This window comes from Argiope bruennichi, chromosome X1 (genome assembly GCF_947563725.1).
Source record: "Argiope bruennichi chromosome X1, qqArgBrue1.1, whole genome shotgun sequence".
In the NCBI taxonomy this organism is placed as follows: domain Eukaryota; kingdom Metazoa; phylum Arthropoda; class Arachnida; order Araneae; family Araneidae; genus Argiope; species Argiope bruennichi.
Genome location: NC_079162.1, coordinates 107,172,328 through 107,187,047, shown reverse-complemented (window position 1 = coordinate 107,187,047; position 14,720 = coordinate 107,172,328). Strand labels below are relative to the sequence as shown.

General features: G+C 28.4%; 1 protein-coding gene across 1 annotated transcript in view; it reads right to left on the bottom strand.

Annotated features, from left to right (window-relative positions):
- Positions 1–3,062, bottom strand: part of LOC129959348 (uncharacterized) — a 124,217-nt gene extending 121,155 nt beyond the window's left edge. The window contains exon 1 of the mRNA XM_056072168.1: positions 2,780–3,062. The gene's annotated coding sequence lies outside the window, so the exon portion shown is untranslated. The remainder of the gene's footprint in view (positions 1–2,779) is intronic.
- Between the last annotated feature and the right edge of the window lie 11,658 nt (positions 3,063–14,720).

Sequence of the window (14,720 nt, the reverse complement as noted above, 5' to 3'; positions counted from 1 at the left end):
TAAGAAATAATATGAATCACAAAAGTTGTATACTCTTTTTCAATATTAGGTCGTTAAAGAGCGATTTTTTCAACTTCGTTGTAATATTATAAATTATCAATACGTAGATTCAATTATATTTTTGATCTTAAAACAAAATCTTCGCTTCCACTTTTACTAATTTTTCAATCATACTTATAAATATGTGTTACCCTTACCATGCTTTTAATACCACATAAAATTTTTCCCCTAAATGAAAAGCAAATTAGAATCAAGATTGAAAGATATTGGCAATTTAAAATTCAGTAAGGATGGTCATAAGAGTTTTTCACTTATAAATTCGAGTAAAAGTTTCTGAATATTCATTTGAATGTCCCAATTATTCCACTGCTTATAATTATTATTCTAAAGTGCACAAAAAGACGAAAAAAATAAGAAAATCATTTGAAATTTAAAAATAACCAGAAAGGGCGACTACTATAATGACATACAATGTAGAGATTCCAGATTTTCATTCATCTCAAGCATTGCAGTCGTGATTTTAAACGTTTTTTAATATTTTCTTCGGATTTAAAATTCAAAGAGGCCAAATACAAGTTCACATTTACAATTTATGAAAAGAACAATTTTAACTTATAAGCTAAAATGATTTTTGCTCTGCCTATATAATGATTTAAACATGGGCCACTGGAAAAGAACGTTTTCAAGCATAAGGAAGTACTTACAAAAAAAAAAAAAAATCTACCTGATCGAGTCGCTTCTCATTGTGGCATAACCATACCTAAAATTCTCATCATTCACTAAGAGCACATAATTTATTGATTCCTATGCACAGTAAATTCCCATTATAAAAATTGGGAGATGAGTACTACAAAACTGAGTGCTATATTGGATGGCTTAAACAGCAATCTCTCTAATAACAAATGAGAAATATAAATGCAATAATCTTAATTGTAGAAAACATTACAGAAAAAAAAATCATTTATAAGATACAACTCGAAACTTACTTATTGCAATCAATAAACTAATTTAATAAACAGTTTCTTCATGCTTAAAATGCAAGTAGTCTGTGATATAGAAACACTGCCATTGAAATATTGAAAAAGTTTCAAAAGTAAATCTACAAAATTTTTCTATTTTAATCAAAGACAACTTTCAATGACTAATAAAATCAGTTAGATTTGAAAATTATAAGAATAAGTACCATCATTCTTTGTCTTAGAAACAGACATAATTTTGGAAAAAATAAATTTGAATTTTAAAAAAAATTGCAATTATTCTGTAAAAATAATTTTAATTGCTTAAAAAAATGTGCCCAATCATAAATTACTTTCCCATATGGAACTTGGTTGAATTTATTTAAAAAGTTGCATAAACATTTGAAATAATGTTGAGACAAATTTGATAAATCATTAATAGAATTTGATATTCAACCTAACACATGAACTCAAAACATGCATTATGTTGTAAGATTACAAATAAAATAATTCAAAATCAAATATAAAACTAATTTCAAGAAATAAGTAAAAGAAAAAGAAAAATCACACAAGACCAAATAAAAAATATCACTTCTGGAAATGCTTTAACAATTTTTCCACCTCTTGAAAAGCAGACTAATAAAAATGTTTCACTCAGGATTACATGCAAAAATAGAAGATAAAAAAAAAACTTTAAAAAAAAACTGCTGTTTTTCAATTTTTTTTAGGAATTCTTAGAATTATACTAAGCTTCCTATGCATATTCTATTTGTTTTAAATCATACATTTTAAAAGTAAGTTCATTCAATCATTTTTTCAAATTTTGTGACGATTTTTAAAATGAAAATTTACTATCCCTTTCACATATCTGCTGAATAAACCACTGTGAATCCATACATATTAAAAGCTAATATTGATTTAGACCATATATCAAATTGTATACACAGTTAAGAATTTGAAATTATCAAACTTTATAAATATGAAAACAGGAAGTTTGATGTTTCAAGGCTCAAATTACTAAATACCAAAATAACAGTGCAAACATCATTCAGTATTTCAAAATTGAATTTTAAATGTCTGTTTTCTAAAAAATGCTTTACTCATGATGAACCTTTCTTATTCAGAATATTTACAGTGTGTTTAAATTGCAGTATCTCTTTATCTTTGACAAAAGAATTTTTCATGTCTTTAAATGTTAATGTCATAATATTTAATAATGATATTAAGCTTTTCAAATGTTTATTATCAGGCTTTTGATTTAAGTAATATTAAGTTCTGCTAGAAAATAAGGATATGGCATTAAATACACTTCATACTAAAATTGTTATTATCATCAGTATTTGTTGGAAATTGCTTCAGAATAAGTTTTCTAAGTATGCACATTTATACCCAAATACATATCATTCAATAAAGCAGAGGAACTAAATTTTTTCCTATACAGATCCTAAACACATCTTTTAGGGAAAACCTAAATTTTAAATCTGAGAATTGATACTTCAACTTGACAACTGCTTAACAAGCCTTTTAAACATCATAACAATCATCAATAGTCAGAATCGTAACAAAAAGAGGCATCAAAACATGCAATATATGCAAAACAAATGTCTTGCTTAATCAAATTTTATTTGTTTTCAGACTGCCAGATTTTAATTTATAATATTTCAAATCACAAAATAGAGATAAGGTAAGTCTTATTCAATTCGTTGATTAGCACATTACCAGACATTCTGTTGCATTTTGCACTAAATAAAATATTTTTTTTATGTTAATGGTATTTCAAAACTAGCTTAAAATAAAATTATAAGAAAAGCTTTTCCACTTACTATTTGAATATAAATGCGATGAAAGAGGAAAAGAATTTCAAAAAAGTTCATTTGAAATACTGTCCACATCTGACCAGTATGTTTAAAAATTTTATATATATTTTGCGATGAAGTGATTTCATGTGCACCACATTGAAAAAAAAATCGAAATCTCAAACAAAGCGATTATGCAAATTTATTGCACAAAGCTAACTTTACTTTAAGTGCTGTAGTTAGTATTGCAACGTTAGCGGCAGCAAAACTGATTGCATGCTGTCACAAGCAAAGCAAAACAAAACCAAGATCGCCGGCAAACAAGCAGCAGAATTCGGCTGCAGCTTAGCACTTCCGAATTCGAGCAAATCTCGATTACGATGGAGTTTTATTTCCCTATTGATACGGTAGATGTTTCTTTTCTTTACATTGATTTTTACACTATACAAACAAGATTAATCATGGATAACTAGATAAAAATAATAAATATGTTCTGGAATTTCCTTTGTTTTTCAACTGAGTTTAAATTAAGATTTGTCTGAGTGGTTGCTCTAGTATGTTATTATTTCACTAATTCTAGTTAGGGATAGATTATAGTTCCTGTACCGAAAGAAAAGGTAGAAGGTATTAAGCAATCTTCTTTTCTGATATTATATGACTCGAATATATAGCCTGAAGAACAGTTATCTTTAATTTTATTAAATAAGAGTTTAATTAATAATCGATAACCACATGTCCATAATGTTGATATAATCGTAATCGAAACTCTTCAACTGGTGATGACGTACTATTTTGCTTTGAATCGTATTGTAAACAAAGCCACGAGGTGAGGATAACAGCCTACTTTACATCCTACGCTGTTTACATTCAAGATACTTCAACGCCATGATATCGATGTACGGTTTAGCTACGTAACTTAGTAAAAATTATATAGAATATTTAAAGATATTTCAACAAAATGCTTGAATATTGTGTAATGCGGCTTATACTGAAAAATTAAAGGTTCTAATGTAGATATGGGTGCCCCTTCGATTGGCGACAAATTTCAGCGATGAAACACTACTTCTGGTTTCCATAATGTTTGGTTTTCATTGACGTTACCGTTGGGTTACTGACCGAAAATTCCCTTGTGCACCGATCTTGGTGTCTAAAAAATCGCCAAAAAATCAAGGGGCACCGAATTGTAAACTTTTGCCAAATCAAAATCTAAGAAGAGATTAAAAAAGGGAAATGGTTTTTGTAGAATGGTGCAAGATTGCATTTTGACTAGTGGCTAAGATAAATGTGTAGGTGTTGTTTGAAACGAGGCAGTCGACAGATCATGTTTCGTATTTATTAAATGAAAGATGTTCCAACCATACATTTGATAGATTTTTTTTTAAATCCGAAATAATGACAATAAGCAATTGTTTAGTGGCAGAATCAAATAAAAGTATTAATCGTCTTGTATTTTCCCAGAGAATGGAGAAGATTTATGAATCTTCTGATAAAATTTGGTTCATCCAAAAAAAAATTTACTTTGCTTTAGTACAAAAATACAAACAAAGTACAAAAATTTCAAACAACATTTTCATATAGACTGAATCATCAAAGGGATTTCAGGCAAGTGATGCTGATTGGGAGTCTTGATTCTATGTGCAGATTCATGCAATGGTTATAAAGTCAGGCAAGTGAAGAATCAGTAGATTTTTGAATAAACTCTAGCCCTGGATAAATCAGTAAAGATACATATCAGATGAGAAGTTAATTATTAATATTTTGCTCATTTAAGAAAAACAGAATTGCCTATCATAGAAGAAAGAGGGACTGTGGTCCGGTTAAAACCAGGAAGTCAGTTAAAAGTAGAAATAATTTTAAAAAGATGTATTATATAGCAATTCAAAAATCCATTTTTGACTAGTGGTAAGTATCATTTTAAACATATAGTTTTGCTGTTCCTAATTAATTTTGTTTAAAGGACAAAAGTCAATGTGCAAAAATTTGTAATACAGTGGAAGTTGTAAATTTGTTATACAGAACTAGATTAAACCATTGAATGATATGAATAGTAGTAGAAAAAATGAATATCCATTTGGAAGTACTAATGAATATTTTTATAATGATAAGATGAATCAAAAATTAAAATTGTATATTTCTATATATTTTCGGGTTTAATTAGGTATAGAATATTAAATTAAATATTTGGCTTGTTTAATGTATAAAAAATAATTGATTAAGGCATTTTAATTTTAAGATCTGCTTCACAAATAGTTAGTTAAAAAAATTGTTATAATTCATTGTATTAGTTTAATAACAAAGGAGACATTTTAAAGTTCTTATTCCGAACGCTATTCTCACATATTTACTGGAAAGATTAACATTTTAATTTTTTGGGGAAAAACTGATAAAGAAAAGAATAATGAAGAGAAATGAAACTGCGCTAATATAAAAATTGAAATATTATTTTATAGGAATAGTGATTAAAGAATTAATGTAGGACTGATAAATTGCACAATGAAAACTTGAAACAAAGTCAAAAAACAAGTATTTGCTACTAACATTTGTGCATGCTCAATGTAATGCGAGAGAAACCAGATGTAAATGTGGCCTATGTGCTGCAATAACAATTTTTTTTTTTTTTCATTTTTATTGACAAGTATCAGATGACAACAAGAAAGAGCTTCTTTTTAAAATAATATTGTCCTTGTCAATATCTGAAATAGGTTATTTAGTATTATTTCTATTAAATATGTGAAAAATCCCTGCTAATTATATTAAAATTAACAGGGAAATATATAAATTGATATTATTTATCAGAATAATTATGATCAAATTTCAAAAACTCTTGCATATTTTACTTTTTTATGAATGTATCTACTGTAATATCATGTTTAATTTTTAAGTGTTTTATTTTATTCAATTAAAAGATTGAAAATATTTGTAATTACGTAGTATTCTTTTATAAGTAAAACTATGTTGTATTTTTAAAAATTATTTCAGCATACAAAAGAATCTGTATTTTTTTTATTTATTTATTTATTTGCAGAAATGAAATACGTTTAGAGGATTAATTTAAAAAATTAATTATCACTGAATTTTTAAAAATATTTAAAACAAATAAAGTATTCTTGATATAAAAATAAAGACATAAATCATTTTTTTTTCTTTTTTATAAATATCTATATTTTTATACTTATATCAATTTTTTAATGTAAACAAGTTGTGTTTTACTGTATGAAGTGTAGAACTATTTCAATTATTACAATACACATATAGCTTTTATATCATTACTTAGATAACATCAAATCGATTATAAAGTAACTAGTTATAGTATGTACTGGATTTATAAGTAATCACATGTATAGAAATCTTTAAAAAAATGTAAATTGCTTTTGATTTCATGAATAAATACTATGAAAAATGTTGCATTTGTGTATGAATTTTGTTTCTGAGTTAATTATTTTTCATATATAAGGATATGTCATTCATGTGATAATATTTTACCATTTTTGAAATAATGGAATGCTTTAACAGGGGCTAATTCTTTGCTTAACTTAACTTAAATATAAATTTTATATTAAAGTTATAGTTAAACTTTTTAAAATGGAAAAACCAGAAATGGTGCTAGAACTCTTATCTGCTACTTCAAAAGTTCTGATAATACACTCATGTCCATAAATTAAGACTAATGCAAGTTCAGGAAAAGAAAGTCAGAAGCAGAACAAATGTGACTTATTTGTAAAGCCTATTTATTAAACAAAAGGTAAAGAGCAAAAAAAGATGCTATATGTTTGATATCATTAATAAAAATTGCAATTTTTCTACTCCTTGGAGCAAATTACAAAGAAAAAAAAACTATTTACAAAAATCAATATTACATGGCTGGTATGATGGTTAATACATAATATGTCTCACAGACGATGCAATACAGGCCGTACAACGCGTAGGCATGCTGAGTGTCAAATTATCGATCTGATCTTGGGGAATATTACACCACTCATCAAGCAATGCTCTCCGAAGTTCCGGTAGACATGGAGGAGGTGGTTGACTGGCTGCAACTCTTCGGCCAAGCATATCCTACACATGCTCTACTGGATTCAAGTCCGGTAAGAATGCTGGCCAGTCGACACGGGTGATATCCTCCGATCGAAGGCATTTGTATTTGGTGTTTGCACGGTGAGGACGAGCGTTGTTATCCATAAACACGTATTCTGCGCCCATGGCGTCCCGAAAAAAAGTGCTTATTGTTCCAGAATGACGTCCCGCTAGATTTGGCCTGTCATGGTTCCAATTTGAACATACAGGTCAGTTCTTGAACCCAGAATAATTCCTCCCCAAACGAGCAATCATGCACCTCCATGACGGTGTCGTTCAATGATGTTCTCTTGGTGGTAACGGGTACCTGGCGATCTCTATACGAAAGTCCGGCGAGAATCAGACTGCAAGCTAAACCTGGACTCGTCGGAAATCATCACACAAGCCCACTGTTGCGGTGTCCACAATTCATGCTCTCTACTCCAGGCTAACCGTAAGCGACAGTGAGTTGTAGTAAGTGGAATGCAACTGATAGGCCTACGAGTATATAGACCAATCTGCCCTCAGCGTCTGTACACGGTCTGCCTTGAAACTGTCGTACCAGTGGCTGAAGACAGCTGACGAGACAAGTCTGATGCTATGCTCCTTCTGTTTCTTTTGGCATTAACTGCCTAATACCGGTCCTCGTTCGACGTTGTAACTCGGGGGCGACCTCTGCTGTAACGTCTAATCACATTACATCTTTGAATCGTTGCTAAAGCCTGGAGATGACACTCTGGGCGATTCCAAGTTCCTCGGATACTTCCAGCTGGGTACGCCCACATTCCAGACGGCCAATAATTCTACCACGTAAAAAATCATCCAAATGCGTCCTTTGTGCCATAATTACGGGTTATTGCACTGAAAGGCTTATAAAGCGCTTGCGAACAATTTTACTTCTTTGCCTGTATGCTTTATACATCAATCTTACACACTCGTCATTGTGACGTACTATCGATGTCATCTAGTGACTTCCTGCAATTTGCATATGATTTTTGAAGATGTGTGTAGTCATTTTACGGGTGATATATATATTTTAGAGTTCGATTTCCGCGTGACTCTGAATTATCCTTAATTTATGGACGAGTGTAGATGGAGACTAGAAAAATTTGAAAGAAAAGGTGAAAAAAAAGTAAGGAAGAAAAGCAAAACATTTTAATATAGTATAAATTTTACTTGTGTGAAACTTTTACTTTACTTTACACATGATGACAATCTGTACATACATAGAATTTTTTTTATTTAAATTTTATTTTAAGAAATTATAATACTATTGAAAACCAATTAGAATTTTTTTCAATATGTTATTTCTTATTTAGCTTCTATTTTTTAATCAATATATAAATTATATACATAAAAGTAAATAATTTGTACATTAATTAAGAAAAGGTATAGATGTAAAAAAAAAATGATAAATATGTTCATTATATTACGACAATGTTTAAAAAAAAAAAAGGTATAGATCCATTTGAAAATTTTTCTTTTTATTTGGAAGTCGAGACTTATGATAAGAAAAGAAATTGATTGTGATAAGAAATAGGTTCTTTCATGTGCACATAATCTTACTTTTATTTTCCCTGATGTCAAATTTACATTCACAGCAATCCTGAAAAATGAAATTTTGTTTCCAATACTTTCTTTCCTTTTCCAGTGCTAAATGCATAATACATTTTTTCCTTTCCTCATAAAGAATAATTCGCACGTTTAAAATCTTATCTGCTAATTATCTGTGTTCCTATAAGATTTCTAGTATAAGAAAAAAATCATATCCTATCTGCCTTCTAAAATTTACTCATTTCCGAAATCTGAGAGATCATTCAAATTCTTTCTTTATCCAATATTCAGATTAAATTTAACTATCCAAATCTGCATCAGACGATAATTTAAATGAATGCTGAAAGTCTTAAATACATTTGCAGCATTCAAAATATAAATTAAAAATGAAGAAACTGAGAAAACGTACACTATGTAATAATATTTTGCCTCAATCGAGAAGCACATCTTAAATCATTAGAATATCCGAATTAATAAACGTTTAATTTAGATATAAAAACAATTCTTTTTAAGAAAGAATATTATTTATTTTAAGATTTCTTTATTTTAGCTAGTGCAATTTTGCAATAAATAATAATAAACATTATAAATTTTACCCACTGTGTACTTCCAACAATATGTGCCTTCTGTAATATAACACTTTTTTAGTAAGGAATAATTTTAATTATGTAATGCTTATCTGCTGTATTTACTCATTTTCTCTCAGAAAATAGATACATGAAAGGAAATTTATAATTTATAAATTTAGGATTCACAGAACTAGTATATTAAATTATGAATTGAAATTTTATTAATTATCGCAATAATTAATAAAGAATTTTTATAATTTTCTTTGATTCGTAATAATGAAATGTGAATCTTTTGCCATTGAACCTCAATCATCCTAACTTGATTCATGAAAAAATATTATTAAATATTTCGTGAAAGATGAAACGAAAGGCTAAAATACAAGAAGCTCTAATGTTGGCTCAAAAAATAAATAAATTGCTCTATTTTATCCATATTAGCATTGCATTAAATTACCAGGCTTAGAAAATGTAACATTAAATACTCAGTAAGAATCCAAAGATATTTAATATGTTTGGATCATATAAAAATGTCTTCTATCTATATCTAATATTCCTGGATTTGAGCCAGACAATGATTGAATCGAAATACTTTTTCCTATATGAAAATATTTTCAATAATGCAAGTTTTAAATAGGTTGTTAATTTATTAATAAATATCAAAAATGAAAAAAAAAAATATTTAGTTCCATTTTTGCAATTTAACGATTCTACAAGAATTTTATAAATAACGATCAACAATTGCGCTAAATGTTTCTGAAAAAAAAAAAAAAAAAAAAAAAAACTCCGAGATTTACAGTGCATCCATTTATATTCCACCTTCGCCTTTAAATTTATGCCTTTATATTAGTAAACTAAATATACTTTACTTTTGTCACCTTCTCGACTTTGCCATTTGAGTAGCACAAACATTCAATGAAGATGTCCTCCGAAAAATAAAATTTATATTTTATGTTTACACTCAAAATTTAATTTCGAATATATTCGGAACATTTTTCTGACACAAATCATAATTTTGCAGGATATAATCATTTTTATTTTCAATCATTGTTATCACGCTCAAAGAAAATATTCAGGACAATTTCAATGTGGAATTTTATTTTGTTTTGTTTTTAATTTTCGGTCGCTGTTATAACAGTGGGTTTTGAAGGATACATTTCAGTGTTCTTAGCTATAGTGGCATAACCACGAGGAATAAAAGTGGGATAAGTGCTCCTTTTACTACCATTTGCAATTACCAAAACCCATAACCAATATAAATTGGTGCCTATACCAGTTGAATGTGTGGAACTAGTCGAAGAGAGGAACGTCGTAAAGGCCAAATATTAATGCATATATTTCAGTTTTGAAAGCTAAATATGAAGGAGAGGGAACTAAAATATAATACTTTTATCTTAAACGCAATTTACTCTTGCTATGCCATTATTCGGTTTTGCAGGTCTCTATCATTTTTCTCTGAGGGTGTCTTAAAAGTAAAAAAGACAATAGAATATACTTATGTATCATTTGTAAAATAACGACAGCTGTATTAAATTAGAATATATAAAAGGATAGAGTTTATTTCCGAGGATAAGTTTTAATTCCCTTACTTAGAAAGAATTTTATGACAATGACAATCTATAACAAAACATTTTATAGGTTTTTCTCCGGTGTGAGTGTAGTTACCTTTGAGATTGTTATGAGCTAAAAACTTTCCGCATGATTATTTCTCATATGTATTATGTGGGATTCTTGTGACATGCAATTGAAGAAAAAATTTTACTACGATAATCTTGCTTGTATTATGTACAGTGGGAAGAAGGTCTTCAGACTTCGTCCACTTCCTTGAAGATGCTGTTAATATTCTTCTCACCATCTGCAGTGTTTTGAAGTAAAAGATACGACGAAAGCTTTTATTCTTTTCAATGATTTACAATGAACTTCATCGCATCTTTTGTATAAACATCAAGTACTCATTTTATTGTATGAAATATTTATGTGCAATGCTTACTTAATTATTGAAGTTCATTCAGGAAATAAAATATCCATTTTAGTTAACGAATTTATTTTATTTATTCATCTTCTCTTTGTCTAAAATTTTGTAGCTTCTTGAACTGAACTTGTTAAAACATCATTAAAGAATACATAATCCTTATTTTAAATCCTTATTTTTATACATAATCCTTGTCTTAGCATGACGATTTGTACAGTGTTTAATTATTAAAACGCCTTCTGTATAGTTTTTTCGATGTATTAAACGGTGTCTGAGGTAGCTGGGGCTCGTATATATGCTGTACGAAACTTTCCATTAAATCTGTTTTTGAAGACTTTAAAATATTGGCTTTTTTAAATCAATCTAAAGTAAATGTAAAGAATTTAAACTGTGTTTTGATAATGATAAATGAAGATGTAATAGGAAATAACGCGACAGAAACCAATTTAATTTTTGAAGTGATAAATGTATTAATGTATGGGCTGACTTGGTCGAATGCAATTAGACAATGCAGTTTTTAGCCATAAGGATGTTAGCTCAAAATTGTCTCTATTTTTTATCTTTTTTTAATATAAAAAGTGAATCTACAGAAAATAAATTTTGAAGCTACGTCGCCGCACCATTTTCTCTGTACTTCCTCGTATCTGCATATTTTGGATGGGTGTGTGTTATCCTACTTTAAGAATTGAAACTGGAACGACTGCTATAAAAGGAAATAAAACGAGTATTTCTCAACGAAAATAGATAAAATCGTTTACATTAAAGGCTAGTTTTATAAATTTCAAAGTGAATTTATAAATTATATTAAAAAGGTCTTCATAAGAAATAGTTTTACTGTTATGTGTATTTTATTACTGGGGACAATTTTTGATTAAATTTTACTAAATATTAATTGAATACGTAATGTAGTCTAAATGGAAACAGAAGAATATAGCAAGACTCAAACGTTTTGTTAACAGAATTTTTTAATTTTTTAAAATTTTTTTATTCCCAGAAAATGGTGCATCGAAATAAAATATTTGCAAAAGAAAAGGAATTTTATTACGAAAAAGATCTTGAATTAGTATAAAAATGTTACAGATTTTTAATTCAATAATAAGTTGGATTTCATTTATTTACTTGTGTATATATCTGCAAATGTATTAATTAAATCGGAATTTTGCATTTTTTAATTGTAAAATATTTAATTTTGAATCATTAAGATGGTGCCTACTAAAATCATTCAAATTTTAAAATACCATTTATTAAATCCTAAGTTACCTGTGTTTTAGACCTACGACGATATCAAAGTTTATAGTTCCTTCTCCTAACCCAAAACTACTAAATTGTATGAATCCTTGTATGATTTGGAGCTTTCATGTTCCCTCTCACACAGATACACCAACCGTGACACTCTGCTGTTTGACGAATTTGATTCGAAATTTGATACGCATTTGCAGGTTTGATAAAAGCGCATATGACTCATTTTTCTCTTTGAGTTAGTTATTGCATGCACATGTGCTGTCGAAATTTAAAACTTGATTCTTTTTATTCCCTCGTCTTCAAAAAGGCATAAAACAAGAAGATTCATCCACTTCAGAACCCACAAAACATCCACAGTCCTACAACAGAAGGAACTTCAGAAACTTTTCAAAACACGAAATAAGCAATTTTTTTATATTTTGTTTTCCTAGTTACGGATACTCTCTATTTCTAAATTAAAATAAGTCCAACCACTAATTTCATCAATTTGAGGCTTACTGGGGATAGGTATTACCAGGAGCAGATGTAGGCATTTTACAGTCTTTGGCAGTATATAATGTGAGGCTTGTAATTTAATAAACTGGACAATTTAGTTTCTTATTTTAACTCATTTTTAATTTAACATCACGTTAATGATTTATTTAATTAATGTCTTACTTTAGTAACTTTGTGAAATGCATATGTTTTTGTTTATATTTTACTTGCCGCCTTTAGCGACCAGCTTGCTCTCTCAGATTATTGATTTTTTAATTTGTTAAATATCAACGTGGAATCCACACACACATATATATGGTTATTTGATACAAACAAAAAGAATGAATCTAATTAAATAAGCCGAAACAAACTATAACACGTGCTAATTAAAAAGTGCACTCTACGAATAAAAGTGAAAGTGAAAATCTTGCTTTGGAATTAATGTCCAAAAAAAGAATTTTCTTTTAAAAAATTCTTAATTTTAATATTGACAAAAGTACGCTATTGAATGCTTTGATAAATGACTTCAAATTTCATAACATTAAAAATTATTTTTTTATAAATTGTATAGTTCATTTTTAAAAAATTATTAAATATAAAGAAAACATTGTACAAATATGAAATTGATATAATTAAAAAGGTAATTTTTGAGTTTCATGATAATTCAAAAATTATTTTTATAAGATAATAGTTTTGGAAAATATGAGCACCTATTTCCTTAGGTAACTTATTGCGATTTCCCATCTGACAATGGTTAAACCTATTTCAAAGCTCGATTAAAAGTTTGTTTACCGCCTGTTTCTTAAGTTTTTTTTCCCCTTGTTTTTGGTGAGCCCTATCCGGAGCATTTCTTATAATATTTTGCAGCTTCATTAATTAAAGAAGCATATAAATAAGCAGTAAAAGAGTTAAATGAAGCAGTCTAAAACATTCGTATGTTGATGTATTTACATTTGAATGTTGCTTCGGCAATAAGTAATAAGAGCGATTTCTGTGGCACGAACGTCAGCGTGTGTGTGTGTGTGTGTGTGTGTGTGTGTGTGTGTGTGTGTGTGTGTGTGTGTGTGTGTGTGTGTGTGTGTGTGTGTGTGTGTGTGTGTGTGTGTGTGTGTGTGTGTGTGTGTGTGTGTGTGTGTGTGTTATGATTGCACTGCATTGTATCCACTTTTGTACTTTATTATTTAAACAGACATTTGGTGTTTATAAATACTATTATCTAAGTAAATGCTGCAATAGCTAAATGAATGTAATGAATGAACAATTTTTCGAGAGTAATTGTCCCCGTACCCATTATTTGATAATTCATAGAATTAGTATTTTTTACAAATTTATTTATTTAACTATAGATTAAAAATATTTTTTAACAACCTGCTGACAGCTCCTTTCAGCGAGTGTCCCTGGGCATCTGCCTACTCAGAAATCCACCACTGTTTTGCCAAATAATCATAGTGGAATAGTCACCAACTTTCACAAAATAGTCATATGATGGAATCTTAATATTTATTTTTAAATGTTTAAGCCAATAGTTTATACGGTTAAAAATCATCTGAAGATTACAATAAAAGACTTTAAATGCCTTTTCCTTCAAATTTTTCTAACTTAGTGAAAAATTTCTAAATGCAGTAGGTTAAAATGGCATTTAATTATTTAAGAGAAATATCTTTAAATGATTTTTGTTTATTTTCCTTCAAATAAAAGTTTGTCGGAAAAAATCCAAGCCATGTTTTAATTTAAACGTCGATTTTTTTTTTTTTATTATTATTTTTTTATTTGCAGAATAATTTGAGTCAATAGTCTTTTTCATTTATTGAAAATGATGTAGTAATAAAGTGATGTTACGAAAAAATTATCGACAAGCTCTCTTAGTTAAAAGCAAGAAAGGGGGTATTTTGATGTTTTTCAATATCAGTTTCTATGTTTGTAAAATTTTATTCCCATTTTTTAAAAATTTCTTTTATTATCACATTAAAACCATAAATTTAATGCGATTCAATATGCATTTTGGTGTCACCCTCTAAAATTTAATTTTGTGTATTATTTAGCATTAATATTTATATCATTTCCTTTCAAAAACATTATTTAACTTTACTTCTTTTATCAGAAAATA